This window comes from Triturus cristatus, chromosome 10 (assembly GCF_964204655.1).
Source record: "Triturus cristatus chromosome 10, aTriCri1.1, whole genome shotgun sequence".
Lineage (NCBI taxonomy): Eukaryota > Metazoa > Chordata > Amphibia > Caudata > Salamandridae > Triturus > Triturus cristatus.
The window spans coordinates 825806115-825822340 of record NC_140593.1 but is presented as its reverse complement, the minus strand read 5'-3'; positions in this window follow the sequence as shown (position 1 = coordinate 825822340).

Below are 16226 nucleotides of genomic sequence, written 5' to 3'. Positions count from 1 at the left end.
TGACTCTAAACACACTTGTTTTTGTTCCAAAATTGATAATTTACATGGAATAGTCATTTGCAGTCGAAAAATTAAACATTAAAAAATTTCCATTTCTGACCATCTGGAGAAATTTCGACAGGTCACGGGTCATCGTTTTTCATCAGAAAATTGAGTTTTTTGGACTGTTGAAAAATTGATTCAAAATGTCATTTGGAATGTGCCTCATGTTGAAGAACTACTTTTTAAAGCCTCAATGTGACCAAAATTGCCATTATTACAGACTTTTTCTCCTATTCAGAAGCTTCTATTTTGACCAATTTCAGGCATTAAAGTGACTCTAAACACACTTGTTTTTGTTCCAAAAGTGATAATTTACATGGAATAGTCATTTGCAGTCGAAAAATTAAACATTAAAAAATTTCCATTTCTGACCATCTGGAGAAATTTCGACAGGTCATGGGTCATCGTTTTTCATCAGAAAATTGATTTTTTGGACTGTTGAAAAATTGATTCAAAATGTCATTTGGATTGTGCCTCATTTTGAATAACTACTTTTTAAAGCCTCAATGTGACCAAAATTGCCTTATTACAGACATTTTCTCCTATTCAGAAGCTTCTATTTCGACCAATTTCAGTCATTAAAGTGACTCTAAACACACTTGTTTTTGTTCCAAAAGTGATAATTTACATGGAATAGTCATTTGCAGTCGAAAAATTAAACATTAAAAAATTTCCATTTCTGACCATCTGGAGAAATTTCGACAGGTCACGGGTCATCGTTTTTCATCAGAAAATTGATTTTTTGGACTGTTGAAAAATTGATTCAAAATGTCATTTGAATTGTGCCTCATTTTGAATAACTACTTTTTAAAGCCTCAATGTGACCAAAATTGCCTTATTACAGACATTTTCTCCTATTCAGAAGCTTCTATTTCGACCAATTTCAGGCATTAAAGTGACTCTAAACACACTTGTTTTTGTTCCAAAAGTGATAATTTACATGGAATAGTCATTTGCAGTCGAAAAATTAAACATTAAAAAATTTCCATTTCTGACCATCTGGAGAAATTTCGACAGGTCACGGGTCATCGTTTTTCATCAGAAAATTGATTTTTTGGACTGTTGAAAAATTGATTCAAAATGTCATTTGGAATGTGCCTCATGTTGAAGAACTACTTTTTAAAGCCTCAATGTGACCAAAATTGCCATTATTACAGACTTTTTCTCCTATTCAGAAGCTTCTATTTCGACCAATTTCAGGCATTAAAGTGACTCTAAACACACTTGTTTTTGTTCCAAAAGTGATAATTTACATGGAATAGTCATTTGCAGTCAAAAATTTAAACATAAAAAAAATTCCATTTCTGACCATCTGGAGAAATTTCAACAGGTCCCGGGTCATCGTTTTTCATCAGAAAATTGATTTTTTGGACTGTTGAAAAATTGATTCAAAATGTCATTTGGATTGTGCCTCATTTTGAATAACTACTTTTTAAAGCCTCAATGTGACCAAAATTGCCTTATTACAGACTTTTTCTCCTATTCAGAAGCTTCTATTTCGACCAATTTCAGGCATTAAAGTGACTCTAAACACACTTGTTTTTGTTCCAAAAGTGATAATTTACATGGAATAGTCATTTGCAGTCGAAAAATTAAACATTAAAAAATTTCCATTTCTGACCATCTGGAGAAATTTCGACAGGTCACGGGTCATCGTTTTTCAACAGAAAATTGATTTTTTGGACTGTAGAAAAATTGATTCAAAATGTCTTTTGGAATGTGCCTCATGTTGAATAACTACTTTTTAAAGCCTCAATGTGACCAAAATTGCCATTATTACAGACATTTTCTCCTATTCAGAAGCTTCTATTTCGACCAATTTCAGGCATTAAAGTGACTCTAAACACACTTGTTTTTGTTCCAAAAGTGATAATTTACATGGAATAGTCATTTGCAGTCGAAAAATTAAACATTAAAAAATTTCCATTTCTGACCATCTGGAGAAATTTCGACAGGTCACGGGTCATCGTTTTTCATCAGAAAATTGATTTTTTGGACTGTTGAAAAATTGATTCAAAATGTCATTTGGAATGTGCCTCATGTTGAAGAACTACTTTTTAAAGCCTCAATGTGACCAAAATTGCCATTATTACAGACTTTTTCTCCTATTCAGAAGCTTCTATTTTGACCAATTTCAGGCATTAAAGTGACTCTAAACACACTTGTTTTTGTTCCAAAAGTGATAATTTACATGGAATAGTCATTTGCAGTCGAAAAATTAAACATTAAAAAATTTCCATTTCTGACCATCTGGAGAAATTTCGACAGGTCACGGGTCATCGTTTTTCATCAGAAAATTGATTTTTTGGACTGTTGAAAAATTGATTCAAAATGTCATTTGGATTGTGCCTCATTTTGAATAACTACTTTTTAAAGCCTCAATGTGACCAAAATTGCCTTATTACAGACATTTTCTCCTATTCAGAAGCTTCTATTTCGACCAATTTCAGGCATTAAAGTGACTCTAAACACACTTGTTTTTGTTCCAAAAGTGATAATTTACATGGAATAGTCATTTGCAGTCGAAAAATTAAACATTAAAAAATTTCCATTTCTGACCATCTGGAGAAATTTCGACAGGTCACGGGTCATCGTTTTTCATCAGAAAATTGATTTTTTGGACTGTTGAAAAATTGATTCAAAATGTCATTTGGAATGTGCCTCATGTTGAAGAACTACTTTTTAAAGCCTCAATGTGACCAAAATTGCCATTATTACAGACTTTTTCTCCTATTCAGAAGCTTCTATTTTGACCAATTTCAGGCATTAAAGTGACTCTAAACACACTTGTTTTTGTTCCAAAAGTGATAATTTACATGGAATAGTCATTTGCAGTCCAAAAATTAAACATTAAAAATTTTCCATTTCTGACCATCTGGAGAAATTTCGACAGGTCAGGGGTCATCGTTTTTCATCGGAAAATTGATTTTTTGGACTGTTGAAAAATTGATTCAAAATGTCATTTGAATTGTGCCTCATTTTGAATAACTACTTTTTAAAGCCTCAATGTGACCAAAATTGCCTTATTACAGACATTTTCTCCTATTCAGAAGCTTCTATTTCGACCAATTTCAGGCATTAAAGTGACTCTAAACACACTTGTTTTTGTTCCAAAAGTGATAATTTACATGGAATAGTCATTTGCAGTCGAAAAATTAAACATTAAAAAATTTCCATTTCTGACCATCTGGAGAAATTTCGACAGGTCACGGGTCATCGTTTTTCATCAGAAAATTGATTTTTTGGACTGTAGAAAAATTGATTCAAAATGTCATTTGCAATGTGCCTCATGTTGAAGAACTACTTTTTAAAGCCTCAATGTGACCAAAATTACCATTATTACAGACTTTTTCTCCTATTCAGAAGCTTCTATTTCGACAATTTCAGGCTTTAAAGTGACTCTAAACACACTTGTTTTTGTTCCAAAAGTGATAATTTACATGGAATAGTCATTTGCAGTAAAAAAATTAAACTTTAAAAAATTTCCATTTCTGACCATCTGGAGAAATTTCGACAGGTCACGGGTCATCGTTTTTCATCAGAAAATTGATTTCTTGGAGTGTTGAAAAATTGATTCAAAATGTCATTTGGATTGTGCCTCATTTTGAATAACTACTTTTTAAAGCCTCAATGTGACCAAAATTGCCTTATTACAGACATTTTCTCCTATTCAGAAGCTTCTATTTCGACCAATTTCAGGCATTAAAGTGACTCTAAACACACTTGTTTTTGTTCCAAAAGTGATAATTTACATGGAATAGTCATTTGCAGTCGAAAAATTAAACATTAAAAAATTTCCATTTCTGACCATCTGGAGAAATTTCGACAGGTCACGGGTCATCGTTTTTCATCAGAAAATTGATTTTTTGGACTGTTGAAAAATTGATTCAAAATGTCATTTGGAATGTGTCTCATGTTGAAGAACTACTTTTTAAAGCCTCAATGTGACCAAAATTGCCATTATTACAGACTTTTTCTCCTATTCAGAAGCTTCTATTTCGACCAATTTCAGGCATTAAAGTGACTCTAAACACACTTGTTTTTGTTCCAAAAGTGATAATTTACATGGAATAGTCATTTGCAGTCAAAAAATGAAACATAAAAAAAATTCCATTTCTGACCATCTGGAGAAATTTCGACAGGTCCCGGGTCATCGTTTTTCATCAGAAAATTGATTTTTTGGACTGTAGAAAAATTGATTCAAAATGTCATTTGGATTGTGCCTCATTTTGAATAGCTACTTTTTAAAGCCTCAATGTGACCAAAATTGCCTTATTACAGACATTTTCTCCTATTCAGAAGCTTCTATTTCGACCAATTTCAGGCATTAAAGTGACTCTAAACACACTTGTTTTTGTTCCAAAAGTGATAATTTACATGGAATAGTCATTTGCAGTCAAAAAATTAAACTTTAAAAAAATTCCATTTCTGACCATCTGGAGAAATTTCGACAGGTCACGGGTCATCGTTTTTCATCAGAAAATTGATTTTTTGGACTGTTGAAAAATTGATTCAAAATGTCATTTGGAATGTGCCTCATGTTGAATAACTACTTTTTAAAGCCTCAATGTGACCAAAATTGCCATTATTACAGACTTTTTCTCCTATTCAGAAGCTTCTATTTCGACCAATTTCAGGCATTAAAGTGACTCTAAACACACTTGTTTTTGTTCCAAAAGTGATAATTTACATGGAATAGTCATTTGCAGTCGAAAAATTAAACATTAAAAAATTTCCATTTCTGACCATCTGGAGAAATTTCGACAGGTCACGGGTCATCGTTTTTCATCAGAAAATTGATTTTTTGGACTGTAGAAAAATTGATTCAAAATGTCATTTGGAATGTGCCTCATGTTGAAGAACTACTTTTTAAAGCCTCAATGTGACCAAAATTGCCTTATTACAGACATTTTCTCCTATTCAGAAGCTTCTATTTCGACCAATTTCAGGCATTAAAGTGACTCTAAACACACTTGTTTTTGTTCCAAAAGTGATAATTTACTTGGAATAGTCATTTGCAGTCGAAAAATTAAACATTACAAAATTTCCATTTCTGACCATCTGGAGAAATTTCGACAGGTCACGGGTCATCGTTTTTCATCAGAAAATTGATTTTTTGGACTGTAGAAAAATTGATTCAAAATGTCATTTGCAATGTGCCTCATGTTGAAGAACTACTTTTTAAAGCCTCAATGTGACCAAAATTACCATTATTACAGACTTTTTCTCCTATTCAGAAGCTTCTATTTCGACAATTTCAGGCTTTAAAGTGACTCTAAACACACTTGTTTTTGTTCCAAAAGTGACAATTTACATGGAATAGTCATTTGCAGTCGAAAAATTAAACATTAAAAAATTTCCATTTCTGACCATCTGGAGAAATTTCGACAGGTCACGGGTCATCGTTTTTCATCAGAAAATTGATTTTTTGGACTGTTGAAAAATTGATTCAAAATATCATTTGGAATGTGCCTCATGTTGAAGAACTACTTTTTAAAGCCTCAATGTGACCAAAATTGCCATTATTACAGACTTTTTCTCCTATTCAGAAGCTTCTATTTCGACCAATTTAAGGCATTACAGTGACTCTAAACACACTTGTTTTTGTTCCAAAAGTGATAATTTACATGGAATAGTCATTTGCAGTCAAAAAATTAAACATAAAAAAATTTCCATTTCTGACCATCTGGAGAAATTTCGACAGGTCCCGGGTCATCGTTTTTCATCAGAAAATTGATTTTTTGGACTGTAGAAAAATTGATTCAAAATGTCATTTGGATTGTGCCTCATTTTGAATAACTACTTTTTAAAGCCTCAATGTGACCAAAATTGCCTTATTACAGATATTTTCTCCTATTCAGAAGCTTCTATTTCGACCAATTTCAGGCATTAAAGTGACTCTAAACACACTTGTTTTTGTTCCAAAAGTGATAATTTACATGGAATAGTCATTTGCAGTAAAAAAATTAAACATTAAAAAATTTCCATTTCTGACCATCTGGAGAAATTTCGACAGGTCACGGGTCATCGTTTTTCAACAGAAAATTGATTTTTTGGACTGTAGAAATATTGATTCAAAATGTCTTTTGGAATGTGCCTCATGTTGAATAACTACTTTTAAAGCCTCAATGTGACCAAAATTGCCATTATTACAGACATTTTCTCCTATTCAGAAGCTTCTATTTCGACCAATTTCAGGCATTAAAGTGACTCTAAACACACTCGTTTTTGTTCCAAAAGTGATAATTTATATGGAATAGTCATTTTTAGTCGAAAAATTAAACATTAAAAAATTTCCATTTCTGACCATCTGGAGAAATTTCGACAGGTCACGGGTCATCGTTTTTCATCAGAAAATTGATTTTTTGGACTGTTGAAAGATTGATTCAAAATGTCATTTGGAATGTGCCTCATGTTGAAGAACTAGTTTTTAAAGCCTCAATGTGACCAAAATTGCCATTATTACAGACTTTTTCTCCTATTCAGAAGCTTCTATTTCGACCAATTTAAGGCATTACAGTGACTCTAAACACACTTGTTTTTGTTCCAAAAGTGATAATTTACATGGAATAGTCATTTGCAGTCGAAAAATTAAACATTAAAAAATTTCCATTTCTGACCATCTGGAGAAATTTCGACAGGTCACACGGGTCATCGTTTTTCATCAGAAAATTGATTTTTTGGACTGTTGAAAAATTGATTCAAAATGTCATTTGGATTGTGCCTCATTTTGAATAACTACTTTTTAAAGCCTCAATGTGACCAAAATTGCCTTATTACAGACATTTTCTCCTATTCAGAAGCTTCTATTTTGACCAATTTCAGGCATTAAAGTGACTCTAAACACACTTGTTTTTGTTCCAAAAGTGATAATTTACATGGAATAGTCATTTGCAGTCGAAAAATTAAACATTAAAAAATTTCCATTTCTGACCATCTGGAGAAATTTCGACAGGTCACGGGTCATCGTTTTTCATCAGAAAATTGATTTTTTGGACTGTTGAAAAATTGATTCAAAATATCATTTGGAATGTGCCTCATGTTGAAGAACTACTTTTTAAAGCCTCAATGTGACCAAAATTGCCATTATTACAGACTTTTTCTCCTATTCAGAAGCTTCTATTTCGACCAATTTAAGGCATTACAGTGACTCTAAACACACTTGTTTTTGTTCCAAAAGTGATAATTTACATGGAATAGTCATTTGCAGTCAAAAAATTAAACATAAAAAAATTTCCATTTCTGACCATCTGGAGAAATTTCGACAGGTCCCGGGTCATCGTTTTTCATCAGAAAATTGATTTTTTGGACTGTAGAAAAATTGATTCAAAATGTCATTTGGATTGTGCCTCATTTTGAATAACTACTTTTTAAAGCCTCAATGTGACCAAAATTGCCTTATTACAGATATTTTCTCCTATTCAGAAGCTTCTATTTCGACCAATTTCAGGCATTAAAGTGACTCTAAACACACTTGTTTTTGTTCCAAAAGTGATAATTTACATGGAATAGTCATTTGCAGTAAAAAAATTAAACATTAAAAAATTTCCATTTCTGACCATCTGGAGAAATTTTGACAGGTCACGGGTCATCGTTTTTCATCAGAAAATTGATTTTTTGGACTGTAGAAAAATTGATTCAAAATGTCATTTGCAATGTGCCTCATGTTGAAGAACTACTTTTTAAAGCCTCAATGTGACCAAAATTACCATTATTACAGACTTTTTCTCCTATTCAGAAGCTTCTATTTCGACAATTTCAGGCTTTAAAGTGACTCTAAACACACTTGTTTTTGTTCCAAAAGTGATAATTTACATGGAATAGTCATTTGCAGTAAAAAAATTAAACATTAAAAAATTTCCATTTCTGACCATCTGGAGAAATTTCGACAGGTCACGGGTCATCGTTTTTCATCAGAAAATTGATTTTTTTGGACTGTTGAAAAATTGATTCAAAATGTCATTTGGAATGTGCCTTATGTTGAAGAACTACTTTTTAAAGCCTCAATGTGACCAAAATTGCCATTATTACAGACTTTTTCTCCTATTCAGAAGCTTCTATTTCAGCCAATTTCAGGCATTAAAGTGACTCTAAACACACTTGTTTTTGTTCCAAAAGTGATAATTTACATGGAATAGTCATTTGCAGTCAAAAATTTAAACATAAAAAAAATTCAATTTCTGACCATCTGGAGAAATTTCGACAGGTCCCGGGTCATCGTTTTTCATCAGAAAATTGATTTTTTGGACTGTAGAAAAATTGAATCAAAATGTCATTTGGAATGTGCCTCGTGTTGAATAACTACTTTTTAAAGCCTCAATGTGAAATTGCCATTATTACAGACTTTTTCTCCTATTCAGAAGCTTCTATTTCGACCAATTTCAGGCATTAAAGTGACTCTAAACACACTTGTTTTTGTTCCAAAAGTGATAATTTACATGGAATAGTCATTTGCAGTCGAAAAATTAAACATTAAAAAATTTCCATTTCTGACCATCTGGAGAAATTTCGACAGGTCACACGGGTCATCGTTTTTCATCAGAAAATTGATTTTTTGGACTGTTGAAAAATTGATTCAAAATGTCATTTGGATTGTGCCTCATTTTGAATAACTACTTTTTAAAGCCTCAATGTGACCAAAATTGCCTTATTACAGACATTTTCTCCTATTCAGAAGCTTCTATTTTGACCAATTTCAGGCATTAAAGTGACTCTAAACACACTTGTTTTTGTTCCAAAAGTGATAATTTACATGGAATAGTCATTTGCAGTCGAAAAATTAAACATTAAAAAATTTCCATTTCTGACCATCTGGAGAAATTTCGACAGGTCACGGGTCATCGTTTTTCATCAGAAAATTGATTTTTTGGACTGTTGAAAAATTGATTCAAAATATCATTTGGAATGTGCCTCATGTTGAAGAACTACTTTTTAAAGCCTCAATGTGACCAAAATTGCCATTATTACAGACTTTTTCTCCTATTCAGAAGCTTCTATTTCGACCAATTTAAGGCATTACAGTGACTCTAAACACACTTGTTTTTGTTCCAAAAGTGATAATTTACATGGAATAGTCATTTGCAGTCAAAAAATTAAACATAAAAAAATTTCCATTTCTGACCATCTGGAGAAATTTCGACAGGTCCCGGGTCATCGTTTTTCATCAGAAAATTGATTTTTTGGACTGTAGAAAAATTGATTCAAAATGTCATTTGGATTGTGCCTCATTTTGAATAACTACTTTTTAAAGCCTCAATGTGACCAAAATTGCCTTATTACAGATATTTTCTCCTATTCAGAAGCTTCTATTTCGACCAATTTCAGGCATTAAAGTGACTCTAAACACACTTGTTTTTGTTCCAAAAGTGATAATTTACATGGAATAGTCATTTGCAGTAAAAAAATTAAACATTAAAAAATTTCCATTTCTGACCATCTGGAGAAATTTTGACAGGTCACGGGTCATCGTTTTTCATCAGAAAATTGATTTTTTGGACTGTAGAAAAATTGATTCAAAATGTCATTTGCAATGTGCCTCATGTTGAAGAACTACTTTTTAAAGCCTCAATGTGACCAAAATTACCATTATTACAGACTTTTTCTCCTATTCAGAAGCTTCTATTTCGACAATTTCAGGCTTTAAAGTGACTCTAAACACACTTGTTTTTGTTCCAAAAGTGATAATTTACATGGAATAGTCATTTGCAGTAAAAAAATTAAACATTAAAAAATTTCCATTTCTGACCATCTGGAGAAATTTCGACAGGTCACGGGTCATCGTTTTTCATCAGAAAATTGATTTTTTTGGACTGTTGAAAAATTGATTCAAAATGTCATTTGGAATGTGCCTTATGTTGAAGAACTACTTTTTAAAGCCTCAATGTGACCAAAATTGCCATTATTACAGACTTTTTCTCCTATTCAGAAGCTTCTATTTCAGCCAATTTCAGGCATTAAAGTGACTCTAAACACACTTGTTTTTGTTCCAAAAGTGATAATTTACATGGAATAGTCATTTGCAGTCAAAAATTTAAACATAAAAAAAATTCAATTTCTGACCATCTGGAGAAATTTCGACAGGTCCCGGGTCATCGTTTTTCATCAGAAAATTGATTTTTTGGACTGTAGAAAAATTGATTCAAAATGTCATTTGGAATGTGCCTCGTGTTGAATAACTACTTTTTAAAGCCTCAATGTGAAATTGCCATTATTACAGACTTTTTCTCCTATTCAGAAGCTTCTATTTCGACCAATTTCAGGCATTAAAGTGACTCTAAACACACTTGTTTTTGTTCCAAAAGTGATAATTTACATGGAATAGTCATTTGCAGTCAAAAAATTAAACATAAAAAAAATTCCATTTCTGACCATCTGGAGAAATTTCGACAGGTCCCGGGTCATCGTTTTTCATCAGAAAATTGATTTTTTGGACTGTAGAAAAATTGATTCAAAATGTCATTTGGATTGTGCCTCATTTTGAATAACTACTTTTTAAAGCCTCAATGTGACCAAAATTGCCTTATTACAGACATTTTCTCCTATTCAGAAGCTTCTATTTCGACCAATTTCAGGCATTAAAGTGACTCTAAACACACTTGTTTTTGTTCCAAAAGTGATAATTTACATGGAATAGTCATTTGCAGTCGAAAAATTAAACATTAAAAAATTTCCATTTCTGACCATCTGGAGAAATTTCGACAGGTCACGGGTCATCGTTTTTCATCAGAAAATTGATTTTTTGGACTGTTGAAAAATTGATTCAAAATATCATTTGGAATGTGCCTCATGTTGAAGAACTACTTTTTAAAGCCTCAATGTGACCAAAATTGCCATTATTACAGACTTTTTCTCCTATTCAGAAGCTTCTATTTCGACCAATTTAAGGCATTACAGTGACTCTAAACACACTTGTTTTTGTTCCAAAAGTGATAATTTACATGGAATAGTCATTTGCAGTCGAAAAATTAAACATAAAAAAAATTCCATTTCTGACCATCTGGAGAAATTTCGACAGGTCACGGGTCATCGTTTTTCATCAGAAAATTGATTTTTTGGACTGTAGAAAAATTGATTCAAAATGTCATTTGGATTGTGCCTCATTTTGAAGAACTACTTTTTAAAGCCTCAATGTGACCAAAATTGCCTTATTACAGATATTTTCTCCTATTCAGAAGCTTCTATTTCGACCAATTTCAGGCATTAAAGTGACTCTAAACACACTTGTTTTTGTTCCAAAAGTGATAATTTACATGGAATAGTCATTTGCAGTCAAAAAATTAAACATTAAAAAATTTCCATTTCTGACCATCTGGAGAAATTTTGACAGGTCACGGGTCATCGTTTTTCATCAGAAAATTGATTTTTTGGACTGTAGAAAAATTGATTCAAAATGTCATTTGCAATGTGCCTCATGTTGAAGAACTACTTTTTAAAGCCTCAATGTGACCAAAATTACCATTATTACAGACTTTTTCTCCTATTCAGAAGCTTCTATTTCGACAATTTCAGGCTTTAAAGTGACTCTAAACACACTTGTTTTTGTTCCAAAAGTGATAATTTACATGGAATAGTCATTTGCAGTAAAAAAATTAAACATTAAAAAATTTCCATTTCTGACCATCTGGAGAAATTTCGACAGGTCACGGGTCATCGTTTTTCATCAGAAAATTGATTTTTTTGGACTGTTGAAAAATTGATTCAAAATGTCATTTGGAATGTGCCTCATGTTGAAGAACTACTTTTTAAAGCCTCAATGTGACCAAAATTGCCATTATTACAGACTTTTTCTCCTATTCAGAAGCTTCTATTTCGACCAATTTCAGGCATTAAAGTGACTCTAAACACACTCGTTTTTGTTCCAAAAGTGATAATTTACATGGAATAGTCATTTGCAGTCAAAAAATTAAACATTAAAAAATTTCCATTTCTGACCATCTGGAGAAATTTCGACAGGTCACGGGTCATCGTTTTTCATCAGAAAATTGATTTTTTTGGACTGTTGAAAAATTGATTCAAAATGTCATTTGGAATGTGCCTTATGTTGAAGAACTACTTTTTAAAGCCTCAATGTGACCAAAATTGCCATTATTACAGACTTTTTCTCCTATTCAGAAGCTTCTATTTCAGCCAATTTCAGGCATTAAAGTGACTCTAAACACACTTGTTTTTGTTCCAAAAGTGATAATTTACATGGAATAGTCATTTGCAGTCAAAAATTTAAACATAAAAAAAATTCCATTTCTGACCATCTGGAGAAATTTCGACAGGTCCCGGGTCATCGTTTTTCATCAGAAAATTGATTTTTTGGACTGTAGAAAAATTGATTCAAATGTCATTTGGAATGTGCCTCGTGTTGAATAACTACTTTTTAAAGCCTCAATGTGAAATTGCCATTATTACAGACTTTTTCTCCTATTTAGAAGCTTCTATTTCGACCAATTTCAGGCATTAAAGTGACTCTAAACACACTTGTTTTGTTCCAAAAGTGATAATTTACATGGAATAGTCATTTGCAGTCAAAAAATTAAACATAAAAAAAATTCCATTTCTGACCATCTGGAGAAATTTCGACAGGTCCCGGGTCATCGTTTTTCATCAGAAAATTGATTTTTTGGACTGTAGAAAAATTGATTCAAAATGTCATTTGGATTGTGCCTCATTTTGAATAACTACTTTTTAAAGCCTCAATGTGACCAAAATTGCCTTATTACAGACATTTTCTCCTATTCAGAAGCTTCTATTTCGACCAATTTCAGGCATTAAAGTGACTCTAAACACACTTGTTTTTGTTCCAAAAGTGATAATTTACATGGAATAGTCATTTGCAGTCGAAAAATTAAACATTAAAAAATTTCCATTTCTGACCATCTGGAGAAATTTCGACAGGTCACGGGTCATCGTTTTTCATCAGAAAATTGATTTTTTGGACTGTTGAAAAATTGATTCAAAATGTCATTTGGAATGTGCCTCATGTTGAAGAACTACTTTTTAAAGCCTCAATGTGACCAAAATTGCCATTATAACAGACTTTTTCTCCTATTCAGAAGCTTCTATTTCGACCAATTTAAGGCATTACAGTGACTCTAAACACACTTGTTTTTGTTCCAAAAGTGATAATTTACATGGAATAGTCATTTGCAGTCGAAAAAGTAAACATAAAAAAAATTCCATTTCTGACCATCTGGAGAAATTTCGACAGGTCACGGGTCATCGTTTTTCATCAGAAAATTGATTTTTTGGACTGTTGAAAAATTGATTCAAAATGTCATTTGGAATGTGCCTCATGTTGAAGAACTACTTTTTAAAGCCTCAATGTGACCAAAATTGCCTTATTACAGACATTTTCTCCTATTCAGAAGCTTCTATTTCGACCAATTTCAGGCATTAAAGTGACTCTAAACACACTTGTTTTTGTTCCAAAAGTGATAATTTGCTTGGAATAGTCATTTGCAGTCGAAAAATTAAACATTAAAAAATTTCCATTTCTGACCATCTGGAGAAATTTCGACAGGTCACGGGTCATCGTTTTTCATCAGAAAATTGATTTTTTGGACTGTAGAAAAATTGATTGAAAATGTCATTTGGAATGTGCCTCATGTTGAAGAACTACTTTTTAAAGCCTCAATGTGACCAAAATTGCCATTATTACAGACTTTTTCTCCTATTCAGAAGCTTCTATTTCGACCAATTTAAGGCATTACAGTGACTCTAAACACACTTGTTTTTGTTCCAAAAGTGATAATTTACATGGAATAGTCATTTGCAGTAAAAAAATTAAACATAAAAAAATTTCCATTTCTGACCATCTGGAGAAATTTTGACAGGTCACGGGTCATCGTTTTTCATCAGAAAATTGATTTTTTGGACTGTAGAAAAATTGATTCAAAATGTCATTTGCAATGTGCCTCATGTTGAAGAACTACTTTTTAAAGCCTCAATGTGACCAAAATTACCATTATTACAGACTTTTTCTCCTATTCAGAAGCTTCTATTTCGACAATTTCAGGCTTTAAAGTGACTCTAAACACACTTGTTTTTGTTCCAAAAGTGATAATTTACATGGAATAGTCATTTGCAGTCAAAAAATTAAACTTTAAAAAAATTCCATTTCTGACCATCTGGAGAAATTTCGACAGGTCACGGGTCATCGTTTTTCATCAGAAAATTGATTTTTTGGACTGTTGAAAGATTGATTCAAAATGTCATTTGGAATGTGCCTCATGTTGAAGAACTACTTTTTAAAGCCTCAATGTGACCAAAATTGCCATTATTACAGACTTTTTCTCCTATTCAGAAGCTTCTATTTCGACCAATTTAAGGCATTACAGTGACTCTAAACACACTTGTTTTTGTTCCAAAAGTGATAATTTACATGGAATAGTCATTTGCAGTCAAAAAATTAAACATAAAAAAATTTCCATTTCTGACCATCTGGAGAAATTTCGACAGGTCCCGGGTCATCGTTTTTCATCAGAAAATTGATTTTTTGGACTGTAGAAAAATTGATTCAAAATGTAATTTGGATTGTGCCTCATGTTGAAGAACTACTTTTTAAAGCCTCAATGTGACCAAAATTGCCATTATTACAGACTTTTTCTCCTATTCAGAAGCTTCTATTTCGACCAATTTCAGGCATTAAAGTGACTCTAAACACACTTGTTTTTGTTCCAAAAGTGATAATTTACTTGGAATAGTCATTTGCAGTCGAAAAATTAAACATTAAAAAATTTCCATTTCTGACCATCTGGAGAAATTTCGACAGGTCACGGGTCATCGTTTTTCATCAGAAAATTGATTTTTTGGACTGTAGAAAAATTGATTCAAAATGTCATTTGCAATGTGCCTCATGTTGAAGAACTACTTTTTAAAGCCTCAATGTGACCAAAATTACCATTATTACAGACTTTTTCTCCTATTCAGAAGCTTCTATTTCGACAATTTCAGGCTTTAAAGTGACTCTAAACACACTTGTTTTTGTTCCAAAAGTGACAATTTACATGGAATAGTCATTTGCAGTCAAAAAATTAAACTTTAAAAAAATTCCATTTCTGACCATCTGGAGAAATTTCGACAGGTCACGGGTCATCGTTTTTCATCAGAAAATTGATTTTTTGGACTGTTGAAAAATTGATTCAAAATGTCATTTGGAATGTGCCTCATGTTGAATAACTACTTTTTAAAGCCTCAATGTGACCAAAATTGCCATTATTACAGACTTTTTCTCCTATTCAGAAGCTTCTATTTCGACCAATTTCAGGCATTAAAGTGACTCTAAACACACTTGTTTTTGTTCCAAAAGTGATAATTTACATGGAATAGTCATTTGCAGTCGAAAAATTAAACATTAAAAAATTTCCATTTCTGACCATCTGGAGAAATTTCGACAGGTCACGGGTCATCGTTTTTCATCAGAAAATTGATTTTTTGGACTGTAGAAAAATTGATTCAAAATGTCATTTGGAATGTGCCTCATGTTGAAGAACTACTTTTTAAAGCCTCAATGTGACCAAAATTGCCTTATTACAGACATTTTCTCCTATTCAGAAGCTTCTATTTCGACCAATTTCAGGCATTAAAGTGACTCTAAACACACTTGTTTTTGTTCCAAAAGTGATAATTTACTTGGAATAGTCATTTGCAGTCGAAAAATTAAACATTAAAAAATTTCCATTTCTGACCATCTGGAGAAATTTCGACAGGTCACGGGTCATCGTTTTTCATCAGAAAATTGATTTTTTGGACTGTAGAAAAATTGATTCAAAATGTCATTTGCAATGTGCCTCATGTTGAAGAACTACTTTTTAAAGCCTCAATGTGACCAAAATTACCATTATTACAGACTTTTTCTCCTATTCAGAAGCTTCTATTTCGACAATTTCAGGCTTTAAAGTGACTCTAAACACACTTGTTTTTGTTCCAAAAGTGACAATTTACATGGAATAGTCATTTGCAGTCAAAAAATTAAACTTTAAAAAAATTCCATTTCTGACCATCTGGAGAAATTTCGACAGGTCACGGGTCATCGTTTTTCATCAGAAAATTGATTTTTTGGACTGTTGAAAAATTGATTCAAAATGTCATTTGGAATGTGCCTCATGTTGAATAACTACTTTTTAAAGCCTCAATGTGACCAAAATTGCCATTATTACAGACTTTTTCTCCTATTCAGAAGCTTCTATTTCGAC